Source organism: Oryctolagus cuniculus, chromosome 6, assembly GCF_051225735.1.
Source record: "Oryctolagus cuniculus isolate XC-2025 breed Fujian yellow rabbit chromosome 6, ASM5122573v1, whole genome shotgun sequence".
Taxonomy (NCBI): domain Eukaryota; kingdom Metazoa; phylum Chordata; class Mammalia; order Lagomorpha; family Leporidae; genus Oryctolagus; species Oryctolagus cuniculus.
The window spans coordinates 81176612-81200956 of record NC_142872.1 but is presented as its reverse complement, the minus strand read 5'-3'; the positions used below and the strand labels follow the sequence as shown (position 1 = coordinate 81200956).

Genomic DNA, 24345 nt, shown 5'->3' with positions numbered 1-24345 from the left:
GGAATAAGATAATGAGTATTTGGCTTCGTGGAATTTCAGTTAGTAAAACCCAAAATTAAGCTTTCCAATGATGCACAGACAGAGCTCAAACACCTCTGAACCAAAGGGAAAGCTTTTCTGGGTCCTGCATGGTTAGCTTTTTGTTTGTTTTCATCATGGTAAAATATCATAATACAGAATTTACCAGATATCAAGAATTATTTTAAGTGGACAGCTGAGTGGCGCTAAGCAGATCCACAGGGCTGTGCAACCAGCACCAGCAGTCATCTCTGAAATGCTTTTCATCTTGCAAAGCTGAAACTCTGTCCTCATTGAACAATTTCCCTTTGCCCCCACCCCCGCCCCCGGTAACTATCCTTCTACTTTCTGTCTCAATGAATTTGAATTCTCTAGGTATTGCACACTGTAAGTGGAATCTTACAGTGGTTTTCCTTTCTGTAACTGGCATATTTCACTTAGCGTAACATCCCCGAGGATCATCCGTGTTGTAGCATGTGTCAGAATTTCTGGGTGGGCAGTTTTAAAATGTGTGAGTCTTTGTTTAGGAGGAAAAGACTTCTTTACCACATAGCAACTCCTTGATGTGTCCAGCTTACAAAGCATGAAACAAGGAAGTGTTGCCTGATGAGGCTCCATCTCTGGTCTGGAGAGTCCGGCCAGGGTCAGGGTAGTCAAGTGAATTGCCAGCCTACAGACCTGCTCAAGACTCTCATTGTCTCAAAAAACCCATACACAAAGGACAGGCACAGCCAACTCACTGAATATTAGCTATGAGTGTATACAGCACAATATTATTTACAATACAACAAATGGTTAAAATGCCCCAAATATGAGCCAGTAAGCCTTTGATTATAATATTACTTAAAAATTTGTTATCTTGAAAAAATACTTTTTAAAGATTTATTTTTATTTATTTGAAAGGCATTGTTACAGAGAGAGAAAGAGCATGTGCTTCTTCCATCAGCCGGTCCACTCCTCAAATGCTCATAATGGCTAGGGCTGGGCCGGGTGGAAGCTAGAAGCCAGAAGCTTCTTCCAGGTCTCCCTTGTGGGTACAGGGATTCAAGGACTTGTGCCATCTTCTGCTGTTTTCCCAGGCACATTATCAGGGAGCTGGATCAGAAGTGGAGCAGCTGGAACTCTAACCACCACCCATACAATGCTGGCCCCATAAATAAGTCTTTTAAAAAGATTTTAAAAAGTATGTACAATTATTCATTGAACAGTTTTCCTTTGGTATATGAAGGGATGGGTTTCAGAACCTCTGAGGATACTAAAATCCAAATGCACAAATCCTCTACGAAATGGCATAGCACTGCACGTAAACAACACATAGCCTCCTGTTTTCTTTAATTAATCTGGATTCTATGTAATCTGGATTACTTTTAATGCCAAATGCAATGCAAATAGTTGTTATAGTGTACATGTTATTATTTAGGGAATACAAAAAACTCTGCATGTGTTCATTACAGATACAACTATTTTTTCAAATATTGCAACTTGGTTTAATCCATGGCATATGGAACACATACATATGAAAGGCCGACAGTATATGAGGACAAAAAGCAGGTTAAAATAGTATATACAATCTGTCCCATCAATAATTTAAAATATGTGCATGTGTGTATATACACAGAATAAAGTTTAGAATGTTTAGCACCAAAATATTAAAGTGTTGATTTCTGAGTGGTGAGATTATGGGGTTATTATTTTTGGAATTCATAAACAATGCTGTGATGAACTTTCATGCTTAAATAGCATTAATGTTGTTAAAGCTTTTTGTATATTTTGTAAAATTGCTCTCTGTAAAGACTACCTAGCATCAGCAATGCATGAGTTCCTTTGCTTTCTTAATCCCTTAGGTATTATGATGAAAAGAAAAATCTTTGCCAATTTTATGGGGGAAGAGCAACATATGCTTTAATTGGTGTCTTATTCCCAATGAGGTTTCACACTTACTATATCTATTGGTCACCTGCATTGTTTTGTGATTTGCCTATTGATCATTTTCAATGTTATTGTTAATTTTTGTTGATTTTTAAGGCTTTAATTCTCAGATTTGTCTACTTACATGGATGGCGGTAATGATATTCCTTTTATTTTTTTTAAAGATATACCTATTTATTTGAAAGAGTTACCAAGAGAGAAGGAGAGACTGAGGTAAATCTTCCATCTGCTGATTCACTCCCCAGATGTTCAAAATGGTCAGCGGTAGGGCAGGTTGAAGCCAAGAGCCAGGAGCTTCTTCCAGGTCTCCCACATGGATAGCAGGGGTCCAAGCACATGGGTCATTTTCCACTACTTTCCCCATGCCTTTAGTAGGGGAGCTGGATCCTATGTGGAGCAGCTGGGACACAAACTGGAGCCCATATGGGATGCCTACGGTGGCTTTACCCGCTATACCACAACTCTGTTTCCCATCCCCCTTTTATTCTATATTATAAGGTCATAGTCTAGAGTCATGGGATGCAGAAACTTGGCCCTGTTTAGGGCTCTATTTATGCAAGTTCACACAGCTGAGAAATGGGAACTGGATCAAGACATCAGACTTTCTTCAAGGACCACCATCTTTCATCACATGCATTTAACTCCAATTATTTTGGAATGCACTAGATGCAAAAACAATGCAGACAGAATTCATCTCATTTCTGCTGAGAGACAACAGATGTAGAGGTAAAGAACTTGAGTTTTGGATCTAGAATAGGGCTCCAATCTTGGAGATATCAGTTCCAAGATTCTGGGGAATTACATAGTTTCTAAGCCTTAGATTTCCATTCTGTTAAAAATGAACTATGAAGGCTCCGGCGTGGAACCTGAGACTCCCGGCCCGGCGCCCTCCCCTCCTCACGCACCCTCTGTCTCGGCTGCAACCCTGCTGGCCGCTAGCTAGCATCACCACGGAGAACAAGGCCAGCCCCATCGGGACAGCAAGGGGGCCTACGGCTGGAGCCGCGGCCCGGGACACAGCACCCATGGTGGCGCAAGCCGGGGAGCCCACCGAACAGTGCGGGTAACTCCAGTGTGGCACCCCCGAAGGGGGCTTTGTCTAATGAGGCTTACAACCACGCGCAGCCCGTGATGTCTAGCACGCCTCTGGTGGACTTCCTGCTGCAGCTGGAGGATTATACGCCTACCATCCCAGATGGTTTACTAAGTGAACCATGCTGGCTTTGAGGCCTCAGACCCACGCATAATTCGGCTCATCTCCCTAACTGCCCAGAAATTCATCTCAGATATTGCCAACGATGCCCTACAGCACTGCAAAATGAAGGGTGCAGCCTCTAGCAGCTCTCGGAGCGACAGCAAGGACCGCAAGTACGCTCTAACCGTGGAGGACTTGACCCCTGCCCTCAGCGAGTATGACATCAGTGTGAAGAAATCGCACTACTTCATTTGAGGCAGCAACCTAAATGTACTTCCCTATTCCCATGTCCCCACACCAGCCTGTTTTCGTAATAAACTTTATTGTGACAGGCAGGGCTGATCCCTCCCATGCTGGGAAAAAAAAGGGGGGGGGGCACTATGAGGGCCAGGCATTGTGAGACAATAGGTTAAGCCACTGTTTGTTATGCCTGCATAACTCTGTGCCTGCCTTGAGTCCCAGCTGCTCTGCTTCTGATCCAATTTCCTGCTAATGTGCACAGGGGAAAGCAACAGGTATGGCTCAAGTCCTTGAGTCCTTGCCACCCACAAGGGAGACCTGGATGAAGTTCCTGGCTCCTGGCTTTGGCCTGGCCCACCCCTGGCTGTTGTGGGCATTTGGTGAGTGAATCAGCAGGTGAGAGATCTCTGTTGCATGTGCAATTTTGCTTTTGCATGCTCTCTCTCTCTGTCTCTGTCTCTCATGCTCTTCCTGTCACTCTTTCAAATACAGGTTCCAGCTGTGCTCCTCATTCTTGCTTTCTGCTAATGTGGATCCTGTGAGGCAGCAGGTGATCACTCAAGTACTTGGGTCACTGCCATCCATGTGTGAGACTTGGACGGAGCTCCTGGCTCCTGGCTTTGGTCTGGCCCAGCCCCAGCCATTGCAAGCATTTGGGGAGTGAACCAGTGGATGGAAGCTCTCTCTGATTCTCTGACTTGGACTCTGTGTCTTTCAAATAAAATAAATAAATAAAAACTTAAAAAGTAAGGTGAGATGATGTACATAAGTTATCTGGTGATCCATCAATAAATGTTAGATGTCATTAAAACATTTCCTTTTCAGGAAAAAAGTAGAGAATAGCAATGATATTCTTTGATTTTCCTTTCAGTTGCTTGGGACCCAAGTCATCTTGAGACACAGATACATTGTTTTAGAGAACCCGAAGTCTACGGACAACCATTTCTCTTTCCATCTCTCTCTCACTCGCTCGCTCATGTATGCACCCTATTTATTTATCTGTCTTATGTGTGTCCCATCTCTCTATCTTCGTGTTACATTATGACCAGATTTCTTTCTGACCCTGGGGAATAGGAAGGTGGCTGATGGCCAGTCCCTGTACACTTGCAGAAAGGGCCAAGCAGTCTTGTTTTCTTGACATCTGTGTCAGTTCCATCTCATTGGAAAAGTATTTCTGCACTGTCATTCGTAAAGCTGTGTAGCTCCTGAGCCAGTCTCCCTACGCGAGGTAGAGATGATGGTGCCTCCCCATGGCCACCGCTTGCACATGTGCCTGACTCACCACGAGAATGCTACTGTGGGTCAGTTATCCTTGTTCTGGTTTTGTCCATAACTCTCTTCCTTTTTACTCTAGCAACGGGAAAATATTCCATGTTTACAGCTCCTGTCGGTTTCTTTAGGCATTTTATTCTGGATCATGTTTCTGTCAGATTACATTACATTAGGCTGTCAGACAGGATCTGTCCTCTCAGGGGGAAGGAAGACACCCTGATAACAGGATGATTTCACTTCCTGAGTACCAGGGAATACAGGCAGTGTCCCGGTGAGGAGGAGGTGAGGGGCCCCCTAGGGCTTTCCTCCCTAGGGTTCTGTTTCTCTGCAAGGGTGGAAGAAACTGTTTCTACAGAGAGCGTCAGAGGCCTGGGGAGCTCATGGTAATGAAAAGCTGCAGCTCTTCTGAGAAGTTCATACAGATGGCAGGCAGGCTTTGCAGAAAGCCATAGCTACAGTTAAAAATGCAGCATAATTACCAAAGAGTATCATTTAAGAAGGAAAAAAAATTCAAAGCATTGCCATCAAGACTGAAATATGCCCTGAGTTTGAGAAAGCAGTGGATTAAATACACAGCTTTCATTAGTGTTAATGGGAGATGTTCTCCATAAAAGCCCTCTCTGAAATGTCAACGTGTTCTGCCTGCTCCTTGGAAGTAAACATTTGCCTTCCTTACTGCAGGACGGATTCATTTTCTGATAGGGTCATTGTTAGGTGTGAGTGGAAGATGTGGTTTCCCTTAACTCACAGAAGGTCACAAGGATTTCTGAGCCAACCTCATCTACATCATCTTAATCCAACAACATTGAGATTTTTCTAATTTCCTCAGCAATTTTGGTGATATGCACACAAACCCACCTACACAACTGCCCCCCAACACTGTGCACAAAGATACCCACACATGACCTGCTCCTTAATCAGGTCCAGTGGTATTTTGAAGATTTAAATTGCTTTTACCTTCTCATCGATATTTTCCAGGTTGCAAACAGCAACCTGTACTTAAGTACTAGCCCTTCACATCACTAACTTCAGACACAAATATCACATAGTAAAAGCAATAGACATGGGACAGGAGGGTAAATCCAAAATGTTCAAGATATCAAGAATTATATTGCTAATATATCTAATCTAGAGTTTAATGTGGTTGAGATAATCTTTACATTACTCATAGGGAAATGGGAAATGGGATATGTATAGCTTATGTATCACATAGTCCATACATATGATAACCACTTAAATCCTTAAATAATACTTGATCAAGTATTATATTAACTGCTAATGTATCTGTGGCTGGATCAGAAATCACTAATAGATGGGGATAATTTCCTTATATATTCTCATACTGAATTTTCCTTTGCTCTCTTGCAGTACATGGAATAATGTAGCTCCTAGTAGCTGCTATTTTTTTTACTATCTGGAAAACACTGAGTAAAATCTCTGCAGAAGAGCTTCAAATAAACAACATGAACAAACAGATTCCAACAAGTGGTATTTTCTTTGGTTGCCTGGCTGCACAGATTTGCATTCTATATTATATGTATGTATATTGCACATATATTTGGAATCTCAACAGGAGCTACTGTTAAGTAACACAGTGGTATGATTTGTCATCTTAAGAAGTGCCTTATTCACAGGTTAAAAGACAGCAGTCACCTTGTTTTAATCCAGAGCTTCAGGCTGCTGTCATTTCCATCCCATGCTATAATGTTAAACGTGACTTCAAATTCTGCCTGTATTTCTATAGTAGAAAATTTTCCTATTGACTGTTGTTTTATCATTAGATTCTGTTTCTGTTTAATCATTCAAGGAGGGGGGATGTGTATTGGGAGGTAGAGGGAAGATGAATGGATGACTTTCCATCTGACACAAGCATTGCAGGGGGTGTCACAGCCATGCAAGAATGGTCGGGCTGCCTCCAACCCCAAGAGGACCCTAGGGAGCTGTCAGCTCACACTTGAGAGCCACCTTCTCACAGAGCCCTACTCTCTGTTGTCACTGTCACCGTGCCCTAGGGCCACCACGTCTCACCGGAGGCTCTCCAAATCAGGTGTTGTCAGTGTCACTGTCATGTGTATGTCAGGTATATTCTCAATAGGAAAAAGAGAGACATGAGAGTATCCTCAGGACCCTCAAAGAACTCATTGGTCCTGGGCATCTTTTCTCCCATTTCATATGCTTTCATGCCCCTAAGGGCAGCACTGTCTCTCCAATCAAAGATGCTTTGACTTTCTTGGCACATACTTGACTCAAGTGCTGTCTTTTAACCTCCTCTACCTCCTGCCCAGACAGAAAATAATTAGAACTAATTTGGGGCTCCAAAGAAGAATAGTACTCTAGTAGCTGCATATCTGGGTAGCTGTGTATAAGTTTGGAAGCCTATTCAAAGCCAAGTCACACTTCTTTGGCATCTGGTATTTGATAAATATATATTTGTATTGATTGCATTTTTATTTTTATGTGAGAATAAAATTTATCTATGACATATGGTCATTTTTCTGTTTTTTTCACACATACCTCTTATAAAAATATTTATTACCTAACCTGATACTCTGGCATTTCCTTAAACCTAGGGAAGGACATTTGACAGAGGTTTTTCTCTGCTAAATCATTTTTCCTTATTGGACAGTGTGGCCAAGGCCTTTTGGACAGCTTGGTGAGTATGGCTGTGGCAGGATGGAAGGAGACTGAACTTGGAAGGAAGGGCCTTCATTCACTGTTGTCACTCCACAGCAACAGGTACTTAGCCCTCAGAAGCAACAAAAGAGTGCTCCTCCCAAGTTATTCGTTACTGTAGAGCTTCTCTACACTAAAAAAATTTTTTAAAGATTTATTTGAGTGTCAGAGTTACACAGAGAGAGGAGAGGCAGAGAGAGAGAGAAAGAGAGAGAAAGAGAGAGAGAGAGAGGACTTCCATCCGATGGTTCACTCCCCAATTGGCCACAACGGCCCAATCTGTCCCGATCTGAAGCCAGGAGCCAGGAGCCTCCTCCGGGTCTCCCAGGTGGGCTCAGGGGCCCAGGGACTTGGGCCATCTTGTACTGCTTTCCCGGGGCCATAGCAGAGAGCTGGATTGGAAGTGGAGCAGCCAGGTCTCGAACTGGCACCCACATGGGACACCGGCGCTTCAGGTCAGGCGTTAACCCACTGTGCCACAGCGCCGGCCCCTACACTAACATTTAATAGCCAGATGTGTGTGCTTACATGGAGACAAGAAGCTTGGGGTAAATGTAGCAGTAATTCTTATTTGATATAATACCAACATGGTAACTATAAACTAAGGCTTCACATGATTAAGAGACTATGGGCAGAAATTACTAACAATGTTTTCAGAAAAAGAGGGCTAACAGAATAATTGCTTCTGTTGCTTAGGAAACAGTGATTGTGATAGGATCAGAACCTTCACCCTGAGCCCCATTCGATTGATTTTATGACAGACAAGGAAAATGCCAAGAGTTTGTAGGGTTTTACTTTCTGTAAAAGTCAAGATATTGCCTTGCAGCTCTTTAATGCTTGACTTTAACAGACTTATGAATATTTATAGCTTTCAAAAATAACTGAGAGGCAAGAATTGTGGTGCAGAGGGTTAAGATGCTGCTGGGGACACCTATATCCCATATCAGAGTGGCTGGGATTAAGTCTTGGCTCTGCTTTTTGTTTTGCTTTGAAGATTTATTTACTAGAAAGGCAGAATAAGAGAGAGAGAGAGAGAGAGAGAGAGAGAGAGAGAGAGAGAGAGAGATCTTCTAGCTGCTGGTTCACTCTTCAAATCAAAGGCCAGGACTGCACCAAGCTAAAGCCAGGAGCCAGGAACTCCATCTGGGTTTCCCACATGGGTGGCAGAGGCCAAGCACTTGAGCTTTTTTCTGCTGCTTTCCGAGGAACATTAGCATGGAGGCATGGAAATGGATCAGAAGCGGAACATCTGGGACTTGGACCAGCACTGATGTAGGATGTTGGCATTGCAAGTGGTAACTTAATTCACTGTACCACAACACTAGCCACTTGGTTCCACTTCTGATACAGCTTCCTACTAATATACACCCTGGGAGATAGCAGATGATGGTTCAGCTACTTGGGCTCCCACTACCCGTGTGGGAGATCTGGATGGAGTTCCTGATTCCTGTCTTCATCCTGGCCCAGCCCTGGCTGTTGTGTTCATTTGGGGAGTGAAATAGGAGGTAGAAGAGCTCTCTTGCTCTCTCCCCCTTTCTCTGTGAAAAAGTCATAGGCATGTGGTGTCCGACACATCCTGTCCATTGAGTAGTCAAGTGATAGGGGCAGAGTGGGAAGGGGTGTAACAACTTGGAGAGGTTCTGCATTCCTGGTGGCCTCAGTGTCCTGTCTCAAGTGTCTCCAAGCAGATTTATATTACAGGAACTGATTTCACCAGCAATGTGCAAACTTCCATGAGCTTTGAATGCTTATAGTATCTACAACTTTATCACTCTAAACATGACCAATCTTCTGAATGTTTTGAGCTGTGTAGGTCCAAATGCAATTAATTTTTAAGACACTGCTCATTTTATTGTCTCACTGTATTATTTATTCATTCATTCATCCATCATAGAGAAAGAAGAAATTCAAGCTGCATCTCTGGAGAATCTTGACAGAATTTGAGAACATAAACTATGTGTCCTGCAGAAAGATGGGGAGAGAATAAGAGTACTGAGGTCTGGATGACCTGGATGAAGAATGTTTTAGTGGTTGTGACTGGGAGGGCTTTCTTGTAGGCAGTAGGGTCTGTTCTCTGACACCATGTGGATTGAGAAGGCTTCAGTTTGCATAGAGGTCATCAGCTGTGGCCAGAAACCTGTGCCTGTTCCATGCTCACATTGGCTGGTCCAGTCTATAGTGGAGTGTACCAGTTTCAGCCTGAGCACCTCATTTTACAGAGTACAGAACTGAAAGACATCACAGCAGGGTTTTCAGGGTGTGATATCAATCCAGCAGGAGAAAAGCAAGCGAGCTGCCTGTGCTGAGACTGGAATGTCCCTGGAAAAGGCTTCAATATAGCATAGCACAGCACAGAGAGGCTTGTGGAGTTGGGTCCAGGAAAGAGGAAGACACTTCTCCATCATCATACAATTATTTTCTTCTTCTACTTGCTCAGCAAGCTGGGTTCTCAACTGTTTTTTATACCCCAGGGAACACTGTCACACCACCATTGGCTGTGAGATTGGTAAATGGACTGTGAAAACCAATGTGCTAAACATGGCAGGGGTCAGGAATCTTCCATTCAAATAATCTATGGGCAGATGGAGTCCCTTCCAGGGAAACCTCCGGAAAGGCTTCTGTGATCACCTGCTACACTAGTTACTACACTGGCTTCCCTTGGGAATTGTGCCTATAAGCAAAAGTTCAGTGTTTCTGCAAAGAAAGTCTCATTTGACTAAAATGACTTTTCATTCATTCATTCATACATTCATTTGACTGGTATGTACTGAACACCTATTTGGAGACTGGTAGTCCTCTTGTCTAGGAATAGAGCAGCAGATGAAATGCAGGCTGACATTATAAAAGAAGAAGGCAAGCAACAGACGAAGTAAACAAATTTGAAATGAAATGTATAAACTCGTGCTGAGTGCCAAGGATGACATAAGCCAGGAAGGGGGGTAAAACATGTGGGGTGTTTGTCAAATGAGATGTGCAGCCAGGGAAATTTACTGCAAATCTGAAATCTGGGTCAAAACTCCAGGAAGGAGAGGGAGTCAGCTCTCTTCACATAAAACCTGAGGAATAACATTCCAGACAAAGAACAGGAGGTACAAGCCTGAGAGAGGATGGCCAGAAGCATGAGGTAGATGGGTGTGGTTCAGGCACGCTTAAAGAAGAGTAGTAGGACAGTAGATAAGGAATGAGAGAGTCTCTGGACAGACTGCACAGGTGAGCAGGAAAACCATTTGCAGGTTTGAAAAAGTGAAGGATATGATTGAGCCAACATTTCATGACGGGCTCCTGGCAGCTATACTAAGACTAGAATAAAAGCAAATAACTGTAGAATCAGGGAGGCCATTGCAACAACCTTGGCAATTAATGATGGTTATTTGGACCTGGAGAACCAGGCAGATTCTGGGTATTTACTTAAAGATGTTGGGATTTGCTGCCATGTTATATGCTATGTGTTATATGTAATCCTGATGGCAGACATGTGATGTGAGAGAAAGAGGAGGCAGTGTTGCATCTATAAATGCTCTTGCCCTGAGATACTGGAAGAACTCAGCTGCATTTACATAGGTGGGGCAATTTGGCTGGGGGGTTGATTGGCAGATGATGTGCTTTAGACATTCTGAGTCGGAAATGCTTCTTATATATCCACATGGAGAGCTTAAGTAGGCAGTTGGATATATGAGTTTGGAATTGAGGTCCAGTCTAAGGGATTATTTGGGAGGCATTATAGTATTAAAAGCCATCAAACAAGATAGCATTACCCTTATTTACAGTGCCAACCTTAATAAGCTGAATGTGCATCCTTGCCAGGAGTGGGTTTAATGCTCACCAAAATAGAGTTTTACTTCAAAAGACACCATGCCCAAATATAACATGGCCCCAGGGGAAGTGAACCCAGCCTCTCTTGGGGGAATATGAATGGTCAGGAGGTCTTTTTCCCAAGGCCAAGGCAGAGAAAAGAGATCTGTGGTTCACCTATCATGGCATGAGTGTTAGTTCAAAGTCTATGGAGAAAATTGAACAATGTAGGCTTCAAATTAACTTGATGATGAGATTTCCACAATGTTCAAACCTAGATGCCACTTGGCCACCTTTTCTCAGTGAATATGCTGGTGAAAATGACAAAGCTGTCTTCAGAATGTTCTTCTTTGTAGAGTAGCCAGAAATGGCTAGGCTGCCTCTCAACTGGTGAAAAGGAGGACAGGGGAAATAGGAGTCCAGGCCTCTTTCTGGGCAAGTGTGTGAGACGTTGATTCCTTGTCCACAGACCCTTAGCAATCACACTCTCATTCCAGATGAGCCTATTGTCTCATTTCATGTGCAGGGCTGCCTGAAAGGACTGAGGAATTAATGTGCTAGGAGCAGCCCTGTGCCAGAGACAAGGGACCCCACTTGTGCCACCTGTCACATAATATAACACTAAAGTATGTTGATGATTGCCTCATGGAGTACCCAGAGGGCATGAGTCCTGAATTCCCATGTGGTGACCTCATTAACACATGCTTTTGTCTGTCTTCCCTTCCTTTTCCACTTCCCTAACTAAGTCCTCTCAGGTGAGCAGCATTTCCTGGGATTCCCTTCAAATCAACGTCTCATGCTCAAATACTCACCTCTGTTACAAGAGACTTCCAAGCAGCACCACAATGATTTTCTTGTTTCCCCTGGACTTGAATCCTCCAAATATGCCTTTGGCACCACATCAGTGCTGTGCTAGAAATCCCCAAATCATTCCTAAGCTTCCCATTACATCTGGATTCTGCTGCTGAGCTCTGTGGATGGTCTCCTACCACGTCCAACCTCACAGGCTGTCTTGTTGTATGGCAATGCACATGTGACCCATGCCTACAGCTCTCTCTGCTGGCCCTGTGTGCCCCAGTTCTTCCTCGTGAGTGACTGCTCTCTGTGTACAACATGCAACCAAATCCAAGGCCACTTCTATAGAAATAGGTCAAGCTTTCCCTAATTGCCGTTTCTATCAAAGCAATTTTTTTTGAATTATTTATTTGAGAGGCAGAGTTAGAGGGGGAGAGACAGAGAGATCTTCCATCTGCTGGTTCACTCCCCAAATGGCCTCAACAACCAGGGCTTGGCCAGACCAAAGCCATGAGCCTGGAATTCCATCCAGATCTCTCCCAGCTGGGTGCAGGGGCCTGAAGACTTGGGCCATCTTCTGCTGCTTTCCCAGACACTTCAGCAGGGACCTGGATTGGGAGTGGAACAGTCAGGACTTGAACTGGCACCCGTATAGTACTGCAGGTGGCAGCTTAACCCATTATGCCACAATGCCAGGCCCAGCATAGCAATTTTTAACCTATGGGATTATATTGAACTCACTCAGCACTCAAAGTCTTGACATCCAGTGATCCCTAATTGATGAACAAGAAATAGGTTTGATGTGCATGTTAACTCTGATCCATTGAAGGTGACTGTTGAGAAGAATTCCAAGCTGCACTGGAGCTCCCTGCAGCCAATCAGTGATCTCTATCCTTTAGTGGGCAGTATCTATTTAACAGGTATTTGCACAAATTACTTCACATGCTATTTAGTCTCAATTCTTTCATTAGATCAGAAACTTCTCAAGGTGGTGATGTTGTTAAATTTTCTTTCTCCTTTGTGCCTGCCCAATGCATCCTTCTGAAGGCAGATTCACTCATCTAAGCTTAAGCTTAATTATGAGGTTCAAACATACAGGCACACATGTGTCAAGAAACAGTAGACCACCACACAACACACAGGCTCAGCTGAAAGTGTGTCTCTGTTGGCTATCAGCTTACAGCTATGTATGCTGCCAAGTTGTAAGAATTATAGAAAATTTTGGTTTTGTTCTGGGTTTTTGACATTCTGCGACACAGTCCTTTCTCTCATGCCATGTGATATTTTTATATCAACCAGTGCCTTTGGACAATTTTCTTTAAAATCACAAGTAAGCCAAAAAGAGTAGGTGTGTACACACACTCTTTTGAGCTGTTCTGTTCACTAATGAACTGAAGTTGTACACTGTGCTTTGACCCCAGCAATCCTGGTGATCAACAGGACTTGATGTTGGTTTTCAAGCCGTAAAGGGAAATCCAACTGATGCCACGCTTTATATGGAAGCCAGCTTAAGTTGGGGAAAAATAATAGTCAAAATCCAACACACTCTGCTTTCCTTTTATTGACTCTCTATTGTGGTTTGTGGAAATGTGATTAGTGACAATGTATTAAATACTAAAACCAATACAAGATTAAAATATAAGACTGGAATTTATAGGGTGGCTTTTTAAAAATTTACTGTCTAGCACACAATTTTTAGCATGCTGTGTAAATAACAAAAGACTGCCTACATCCTTCTGTTGTTTCACCACGGCCCAGGACATATTAAAATTAGACTTGTTGATTTTTTTTTTTTAAAAGAAGGTGTCACACCACCCAGACTCAAGCTTCTAACTTGGCTTTAAATGGTAGCTGAGAGGCAGTCCAAGGACCAGTCTGAGAGGCGTGCTTGTGTTTGTGAGCACCTCAAGGTGTGTATCTGCCATTCAGCTTTCTGGAAGAGAGCACATGACCAGGCAAAGGGAATTGACAATAACTTTCTACCTACAATATGTAGGTACTGGTAAAATGCTCTATTTAGGCATTGTTTTTTGCTTTTCTCCCCATATGCTTGGAAGTTCTACAAGGTGGTGTCATTACTCTCTGAGACCCATGAGGAAGGGTTAGCTCACACACAAAGGTGACACAGCTAGGGAGCAAGGGAGTTCACCACAGACACCATTTCTACAGCCTCCAGAGCTCATACTCTCTCGACACAGCCAGATCCACTTCTATAGCTCCCTAAGTTAGCAAACAAACTCGGCTTTCTTCTGACCAGGAAAATGTGTCAGTTACCTATGCTTAAATTACCACTTAATTAAATTACTACTTCAATGAAAATTTTATTTGGGTCAGAACTATCTAGTTCCTGGGGTTGGCATTGTGGCACAGTGGGTTAAAGCCTCCACCAAGAGGCAGCTACCTGCTAATAAGCCTGGGAAGCAGCCAAAGATGATTCAAGTCCCTGAGTTCGGGCCACCAATGTAGGAGACCCAGGTAGAGTTCATGGCTCCTGGTCTCAGCCTGTTCCAGCCCCAGTCTTTTGGTCATTTGGGAAGTGAATCAGAGAATGGAAGATTTTCTCTCTCTCTCTCTCTCTCTCTCTCTCTCTCATTCTCTCACGCTCTCTCCTATTCTCTGTCATCCTTCCTTTCTAATAAGTCAATCAACAAGTCTTTTGCAAAAAACTGTCTACTTCCTGTCATATGGAGTTGGACCTGATACATCATGATTCAGAGCTGCCTTTAAGTGATGGCTTCTAAAAAACAAGACTAAAAGCTCTATTATGAGTCCTAACTCTAAGCTATTTGCTGGTCAATGGCTACACAACACATTTCAATTTATTGCTTAACTTTATCAGGAGCAATCTTAACAATAATCCATTGGTGAATGCAGCCTCAGTTACGCACAGTAGTGACTGGTTTGAAAACTGCTATGGTTTGCTTGTTTGTCCTTCAAGGAGTCACATGTTTTGGAAGCTTGGTCCTCAGTGTGGCCATGTTTGGAGGCCTTTAAAAAGTGGACCTTTAAGAAGTGAAGCCAGGTGGGAAGTCCTTAGGCCTTTGGAGGCTCTATCTTTGGAAGGAATAGTGGGACCTCAGCTCTCTCTGGCTTTCTGTTTTAGCCAAGCAATCTCTCTTTCTCATGTCCTCCTGTCATGATGGGAAGCAGCCAAAAGGGCTCTCACCAGAGCTGAGCTGACATAGGTGATATGGCCCAGAATCTTCAGAACTGTGAGCTAAATAAACCTCTTGTATACATAAGTTGCCTGCATCAGGTATTTCATTATAGTAATGCAAAAGAGACTAACCATTGATACACTCTGGGCTGGCCATTTCTGGTCTCCCACTCCCACTCCTTGAAATCATGACCTAAAATAAACCACACATACACTAGCTGTGTCTCAGGATCTAATTTTGGGGAGACCAAGTTAACATGTTTACCACTGGTGAGTTTAGAACCTTATTTTACACATCAAATATTGTGCAAGGTGGGGCAAACAATTGCCCAAATGAAAAAAATGCAGATTTTAAAACAAAATTTGCAAGAATTAGCACTTTTACAAACAGATTCTTTTCTTTATTTTTAAGAACCAGGCCGGCGCCGCGGCTCACTAGGCTAATCCTCCGCCTTGCGGCGGGTTCTAGTCCCGGTTGGGGTGCCGGATTCTGTCCCAGTTGCCCCTCTTCCAGGCCAGCTCTCTGCTGTGGCCAGGGAATGCAGTGGAGGATGGCCCAGGTGCTTGGGCCCTGCACCCCATGGGAGACCAGGAAAAGCACCTGGCTCCTGGCTCCTGCCATCGGATCAGCGCGGTGCGTCGGCCGCAGCGGCCATTGGAGGGTGAACCAACGGCAAAGGAAGACCTTTCTCTCTGTCTCTCTCTCTCACTGTCCACTCTGCCTGTCAAAAAAAAAAAAAAAAAAAAAAAAAATCTTGGGCTGGTGCCGCAGCTCACTAGGCTAATCCTCTGCCTTGCAGCGCCAGCACACCTGGTTCTAGTCCCTGTTGGGGCGCCGGATTCTGTCCCAGTTTCCCCTCTTCCAGGCCAGCTCTCTGCTGTGGCCAGGGAGTGCAGTGGAGGATGGCCCAAGTGCTTGGGCCCTGCACCCCATAGGAGACCAGGAGAAGCACCTGGCTCCTGCCATGGGATCAGCGCGGTGCGCCAGCCGCAGCAGCCATTGGAGGGTGAACCAATGGCAAAGGAAGACCTTTCTTTCTGTCTCTCTCTCTCACTGTCCACTCTGCCTGTCCAAAAAAAAAAAAAAAAAAAAAAACTCTCTCATATGCACGGGACTTTCCTTTTTTACAATGCCTGAGAAAATTTTCCAGTTTTTACTCTGTTGTTCAATTAACTTTGTAGTCCATGGCATGCCAGATTAGCCTGAGTATTTCTGTAATGCATGTGTGTTTCCAGGCAGGAGACTATACAGGAGACATGCTGTTTGTAGCAGAAGGAAGTCACTTCATATTGGGTATGGCAGCAAGGCAAGCAGATATCACATGTTTGACTTTCTTACAACACACTGAGGAAAATACCTTGCTTTTCTTGTCAAGAATGAGAGAACTATGCCTTTTGTTCTCAAAAGGACCACAGGACTCAGCCAAGAAAAGCTGGTGAAGGGAGTTCTTTGAGAAAACTGTCATCCAAGGTACTTCAGTGATGCTTTCAGATCAGATAAACTTTTCACTGTCACTCCTTTATTAAAGTATCTATTTATACTATCATTGCCTCCTTTCATAGAATACAAATTATTGCTCTCATTCTTTCCTCTCTTTCACTGGCCTCTGTCTTTACTCTGTCTCAATTAAAAAAATATTTATTTGAAAAGCAGAGTGACAAAGTAGGTGGATGGAGAGAGACAGAGAGACAGATCTTTCATGATTTCCTCCCCCAGCTGACAGCAACAGCCAAGACTGGGCCAGGCTGAACCCAAGAGCCATGAAGTCCATTGTGATTTTCCATGTGGGTGGGAGGGACCCAAGTACATGAGCCATCATCTGATGCTTCCCAGGCATATTAATAGGAAACTGGATCAGAAGTTGAGTGGCTGAGACTAGAAGCAGCATGCTGATATGGGATGCAGGCTTAACCCACTCCAACACAACCCCCACCCACTCTGCTTCAAGTTTTAATATGAACTATGCTTCCTAGATGTTTTCAATCTTCCCAGGAATAAACCAGTAACAAGGATGAGAAAAATACAGCCTGCTGAGTTTCTGAGCAGCCTTCATTACATGTTTAAGGATGCAGTCACTTGTTGAGAAACATGGCATTGACTCATAATGTATCATAAAGATGTGCTAAGTTTCATGCAGGCCTGCTTATGGTGGAAGAGAAGTGAGAGGAAAATATAAAAATGGGCAAGTAGAACCATGATTTGATTAATGGGGCATTTGAATTCAAGAATCCAAATTGAGTTCCAGAAAATTCCATGCTGACATCTCTATGAATTATCATTTCTTTCTGACGAAAGGCAAATTTGGTGATAGGAGATACGCAGCCCTTCCTCAGTGATGAGGTTAAATTGGCTCCACATACACTGTTTCCTACTCAAGTTCTGAATGCTCTGTGGCAGCCATATCCACTGTCAGATAAGGTCTGGGCATGATGTAACTGCAGCTCAAAGAAATGTTTCAGCCTGTAACATAAAGCATGATGTTTAAAGCAAGTACTGCTAGAATGTCAGGATTTTCACCAGAATCACTTGCAACTTTAAGATGGTATGCTTAATGTATCTATGTACATGAAGAATCTTTAAAATTTCATGAAAAGTGCATTTTATGAAAAAACTATTCATAGACTTCACTTTTTTGCATTAAAATAAATTATTGCTTGATTTAATTTTCGATAAACTTTTTTTTTTTTTGATAGGCAGAGTGGACAGTGAGAGAGAGACAGAGAGAAAGGTCTTCCTTTTCCGTTGGTTCACCCTCCAATGGCTGCTGTGGCCAGCATACCATGCTGATCCAAAGCCAGGAGCCAGGTGCTTCTCCTGGTCTTTCATGTGGGTGCAGGGCCCAAGGACTTTGGCAATCCTCCACTGCACTCCCGGGCCACAGCAGAGAGCTGGACAGGAAGAGGAGCAACCGGGACAGAATCCAGCACCCTGACTGGGACAAGAACCTGGTGTGCCTGCGCCGTAGGTGGGGGATTAGCCTATTGGGCCGTGGTGCCGGCCTTGATGAACTTTTTTAAAAGATTGATTTATTTGAGAGGTAGTAGAGTTACAGAGAGAGGAAGAGACAGAGAAAGGTCTTCCATATACTGGTTCACTTCCCAAATGGCCTCAAGGGCCAGAGCTGAGCTGATTTGAAGCCAGGAGCCAGGAGCCAGAAGTCAGGAGATTTTTCCTGGTCTCCCATGCAGGTGCAAGGGCCCAAGCACTTGGGCTATCTTCCACTGCTTTGCCAGGTCATAGCAGAGAGCTGGATTTGATGAGGAACAGCCAGGACTTGAACCAGTACCCATATGGGATGCCAAAGCTGCAGGAGGAGGCTTAGCTTATTGAGCCACAGCGCTGACCCCTCCACAAACTTTTGAAGTTTGTTCAGTAGCTCATTTGTTTAATGACAGAATAAATGTTCTTTGTGAGCCTAACATTTACACATCACTATGCTAATCAGTGAGAGACTCAGAAATGAATAATGAGCAGATCTTGACCTCATGGTGTTTATAACCTCATAATAGAGATCTGTAGTGTACTCCCCAAAATTATAAATCAAGTGTTGAAATTACTCTAGAATATCTTTTTCCTTTCCATTTTATTTTTTATAAAGTAATTATTTTATTTGAAAGGAGGAAGAGAGTCAGAGAGAGATCTACCATCTATTAGTTCACTCCCAAAATTCATGGCACAGACTGAAGCTAGGAACTGAGAAATAAATCTAGATCTCCCTTATGAGTGGCAGGGACTCAAATACTTGAGTTATCACCTACTGCCTCCCAGGATGTACATTAGCAGGAAGCTATTCTAGAGTGTAGCTGGACTGAAACTCAGGAATTCTGATATGGAATGCAGGCACCCCAGATGGTGTCTTTACTGCACCAAAAGCCTGCCCCTTCCTTCTCTTTCCCCCCATCCTCCCCCCCGCCCTTTTTTTTTTTTGACAGGCAGACTGGTCAGGAGAGAGAGAGAGAGACAGAGAGAAAGGTCTTCCTTTTGCCGTTGGTTCACCCTCCAGTGGCCGCCGCGCCCAGGGCGCTGCGGCAGGCACACCGCGCTGATCCGATGGCAGGAGCCAGGTACTTAATCCTGGTCTCCCATGGGGTGCGGGGCCCAAGCACTTGGGCCATCCTCCACTGCACTCCCGGGCCACAGCAGAGAGCTGGCCTGGAAGAGGGGAAACTGGGACAGAATCCGACGCCCTGACCGGGACTAGAACCCGGTGTGCCAGCGCCGCAAGGCGGAGGATTAGCCTAGTAAGCTGCGGTGCCGGCCTCTCTTTCTCCCTTTTAATCTCCATTCTCTTCTCCCTCACAGGCAACCATTAGAATGTGTTCAATATGCATTATTTTCACTGGAATTTGTTCTTAAAATTTCACTTAGAAATAATTTAGACTCCTATATAAATTCAAAAAATAGTATGTAGTATGTTCATATAACAGCATTCCCCAGGGATAACATCTCCCATATATGTAACACAACCATCAAAATCAAGATAATGACATTGGCAATGACATTGGTGCAATATTATGGAGAACACTACTGGCTTTGTTTTGGATTTCATCAGTTTGTATAAGTACTCTGATTTTTTTTCAGAGTCCTTTTTTGGTGTATGGTTCCATAAAATTGTAGCACAAATATAGATTCATGTAACTATTACCACTATCAGGATAGAGGTCATGTCACACAAACTCCCCTATGCTACCCATTTACAATTACATCCTCTACCAACAATGACCCTGACAACCACTGGTCTGTCCTTGGTCACGAAACTTGACATTTAAAAGATGTTACATAAATGGATTCATATGCTGCATACTGAGATCTCTCCAAGCAGCTGCATGCATCAATCACTTGTTTCTTTTTAATACTCACACAAAAAGACTTCAACAAATGCATGGGAAAATGGAAATAAAGCAAACTGTTTTGGTGCTGAAAACTTCAAAAATTATGCACAGTCTTCCCCTAATATGAACTTTTGGGAGATGCCTTATAGCAGCCAACGCTACAGTCCTTTCCTGTCCACTAGCAAGATTTATGACTTCTGGGGAGGAAGAACACAATTTTTTTTTCTTTTGACAGGCAGAGTGGACAGTGAGAGAGAGACAGAGAGAAAGGTCTTCCTTTTGCCGTTGGTTCACCCTCCAGTGGCCGCCACAGCCGGCGTGCTGCAGCCAGCGCACCATGCTGATCCGAAGGCAGGAGCCAGGTGCTTCTCCTGGTCTCCCATGGGGTGCAGGGCCCAAGCACTTGGGCCATCCTCCACTGCACTCCTGGGCCACAGCAGAGAGCTGGCCTGGAAAAGGGGCAACCGGGACAGAATCCGGCGCCCCAACAGGGACTAGAACCAGGTGTGCCGGCACTGCTAGGTAGAGGATTAGCCTATTGAGCCGCAGCACAGGCCCAAGAACACAGCTTTTGTCATGGAAACCAGAAAGAGATGCTCAGATACTGGGCAGCTTGTGGATAGTGAGGTGAAGATTTCAGGAGGTTTAACATCTCAGTAGGAAGCTCAGAGTGAGGTGAATTCAGCTACTTCAGGTAGAAGAAGAAACTCTTCAAATGCATTATATTAAGAGAATTTACATGACAGTTTTCTCTGGACCTTATCCAAGCTTTGTTTTCTAAAACAGCATGGCTTTGCCATTTTTTTTTTCCTCTGAGAGAATTCAGAACTAAAACAAGTGATAACTGACTACTTATCATGTGCCAGACACCACACAAAGCCCGTTGGGGCATTCTCTCATTGAATGCTCACTTCTTGCTTTTGAGGTAGAGATGATTACTGTTCTCAGTTTTCATGTGAGGAAATGGAATCTGGGTGCTTTTGGGTGACTAAGTTCCAAAATGCCTAAGTGGTTCAGCCAGCCTGAAACTCGTCTGCATTACTACAATGCCCATGCCCTTAACTGCTTAGTTATACTCCCTCAGTTACTTTTAGCACTTGTTCTAGGGAGTGGGGGAAGAAAAGACATAGACATTATTTTAAGTAATCCTGGAATTAACCCTGTGAATTAGTTACCATTCCCATTTTGCAGTTGGAGCTTGTAGCTTGGACAGCTTAAATGAAAACCAGAAAATAATAGAGCTCATTTTTAAGCTAAACATCTATGTCTAGCATCTTTCTGTTATATCATGTTCTGTCATGTAATGGAGAGATTGTACTTTTGATAGTTGAAAATAGTCTCAGATATGGAAATACAAAGCAATATTTTCATATGAGGGTACTTCAAAGAGTTCACGGAAAAATGGAATTTAAAGATGTTTATTTTTAATGTAAAAATTTTTGAGAGCCATGCCTCTTTTCCTGTAATACACATTTTCCACTAACATTTTAAAGACCCCTCATATGCATCTACAGTTTTTGATGATAAAACAATAGGAATTATTATGTAAGTGAATGAAGGAATGAAACTTTAGGAGACTTAGTAAAATCTTAGAGAAGGAGCATGGAGGGCAATCCCATAAAGCACAGGCGTACAAACAAATTCAGCACTTAGAATCTGTAATTATTTATTAAGTTAAGATGACAAACGGGATTGTGTTACCTCTTATTCAGACCACTACTTTTGATGTGGGACAGCCAGGTAGTAAATTTGGGTTTGTTGGGGTGGAAGTCACAAGGCCCCATGTAATTTTAACTCCTCATTTGTTGATCAAGCACCCCGTTTTCCAGAATGGATCTGCTTCACCTGGGACCTAAAGGTGGAGGGGATGCCATGAAAATATGGATATTGAGCTCCAGGAGGGGCATTTGGCAGTGCCATATATAGTTACTGGGTGGCTTCATACCTGGTGAGACACCACTCCCTATCTCATAAAGGAGGCCAACAACTGGGAGGGTCTCTCTCTCTCTCTCTCTCTCTCTCTCTCTCTCCTGATGCAGATGACAGCTGGTGGTGCTATGAGGGTGCCCTCTCCATTTCCCTTCCTCCATGCCTTCTCCTTTCTGGCCCACAACCTATTCATGATGTATATTTCTCTGTGTGGGGCACACTATGTTCACGTGTGTGTGTGCTCACTTTTTCACCTTTTGATTAAGTTTGCCATCACTTTGTGCAACTTATACATGTCTACACTTAGAATGCTCTTGTAAGTGCATGATAAGAGCCTGGAGTAAAATTACTATACACCAAGCCCACATCACTTTATTGCTTAAACTAGATCCATATGCATACAGACTTTTATAGGCTAATATGAGACTCTTCACTTAATCTTTAGTAAGAATTTAAATGCATCAACTGTGAGTTCTACTGTCCTGCAGCAGGGGTGGGGGCTTGAAGAGGTTGAGGAACCTAACTCTGATGATTGAAGAGGGAATACAGCACAATTAAATTGGGATTGTGATGGAGGTCCTATACACTTTCATTTAGGGCTGATCTTGTTCGAGTTGTTGGGAGGAGGGATGAAATTGAGTAGCTATGGATGATTCTCTGACAAGGGACATAGGAATGGAGATCTGGATGAAATGACAATGCTAAGTACATAAGGCTCAAGGAAGCAAGTGGTAGGTGTGAGAAGGGGCAAGTGCAAAGGCCCTAAGGTAACAAAGAGTTTGACACATTCAAAGAGAAGAAAGAAGTACACATAGTGGCACTGCAGGGAGCAGGGAATGAGGACAGGAAATAGGAGCCAGGGGTTGAGCCCAGTCAGGCAGGACAGAGCAGTCGCAGTAAGTGGTTGCCTGTTGCTCTGTGCAAACTGAATCCACCTGCAGTCCAGTCTGCTCCTGTGCAGACTGGACTGCAGGCAATACAGGCAGAACTTCTTGTGCTCTTCAGATAAGGCATGATGGCAGCACAGCTGAAAGGACTAGAGTGGTTGGAGAACTTCTGGAGACCAAAGTCATGGCATTTTTCAAAGGGCTATGTTATGAAATGAACAGGACTTGTCATGCAGACATGTAACCTGCACAGTCTTATGTTAGCAGTTGATGGATAGCATGGAAATTTGATATAATTATGACATCTGAAAGGTGGGGCCTGGTGGGAGGTTTTTAGGTCACTGAGGGCCTTTCCTCAGGAGGTGGTTCCTTTAGGAGGGCTGGTTATTTCAGTCAAGCCTCGCCTAGCTTCTCCACCTCCTGGCTCACCATGGAATTTTTCCTCCACACTCGCTCTGCCATGGCCAGCTTCTGACCAATGCCAGACTGATGCTTAATCTTCCATTGTGCATCTCCAAACCATAAGCCAAAATAAACCTTTACCTTCCCAAGAAACCCCTCTCAGGTATTTTAAAGTAACAAAAATCTATTGCAGAGTAGATGTGGGGAGTAAGGAAAGCAACCTGCAGCACTGTTAAATAAGTTATTTAATAAATATAATAATATATAAATATAAAAATAAACATAATATATATTTATAAATAAATATAAATGACAAATGTTATTTAATTATTGGCGATGGTTATGATTTGAACAGCCTTTGCCCCCAAACTTATGCAAAGGTCTTACATTAACAGTCCATGGATTAAGGTTAAGGTTGATGGGTTAACAGTGGAGATTTAATCTAACTGTGGCATCTGGAGGTGGGCCTGGAGGGGGTCTTCAGGTCATGTGAGTCATGCCCTCAGAAGCTCCTTCTCCTGACAGCATGACTAATATAAGTTGAGCATGCTTTCTGTCTGCTCCATAGAGCACAATATGACCGTTCTTCTACCAGCCTCTACCTCACCAGATACCTGAACAAAGGAAGCTGCATGATCTCACATTCTGATCCTCCAAACTGGAACCCCAAATCAACTGTTTTCCTTTCTGAGTAGCTTCTCTCCGGTATGTTGGCTAAAGTAATGAAAAGCTAACTAATACAGTGATATTGTTTGGGACACCGATATTAGGTTCTGGAGAAGGGAGCTACCCAAAGACAGGGACTGCCTCTTATTCCCCATGTACTCTTTTAGTAACACTGGGCCTTTAACTTGAAGCCTACATATAACTAACTCCATCAGTATAAATTGGAATGTGAACTTTTAAGATTTGGTTCACTCATCCCTAGTACATACTAGCATTTAGATTGCAAAGCTGTGTCTTATTTTCTGATGCTAGAGTTAACTGTGTGAATTTGGAAATTGGCATCTTATTTGTGCTGGCTGAAAGGTCAGACAGACTTATTTTTCTCCCTTTAAAATGTCACAAATGTCTAACCTATTATAGAGAACATTTGTTTTCACCCAGATATTTTGCTACAAGTCTATGTCAAATATGGTTCTCTAGGACTAAAGAACATAAATTTAGGATTAAGATGATCATTGAAAAGGTATTATGGTATATTTATGTTTACGAAAAGACAC

The 24345-nt window shown here is 43.4% G+C and overlaps 1 protein-coding gene and 1 pseudogene across 3 annotated transcripts in view; one reads left to right on the top strand and one right to left on the bottom strand.

Annotated features, from left to right (window-relative positions):
- XKR4 (XK related 4) overlaps positions 1-24345 on the bottom strand; it is a 485043-nt gene that overhangs the window by 197488 nt on the left and 263210 nt on the right. The gene's annotated exons all lie outside the window — the stretch shown is intronic.
- On the top strand, positions 2793-3397 carry LOC138850023 (transcription initiation factor TFIID subunit 10 pseudogene; annotated as a pseudogene).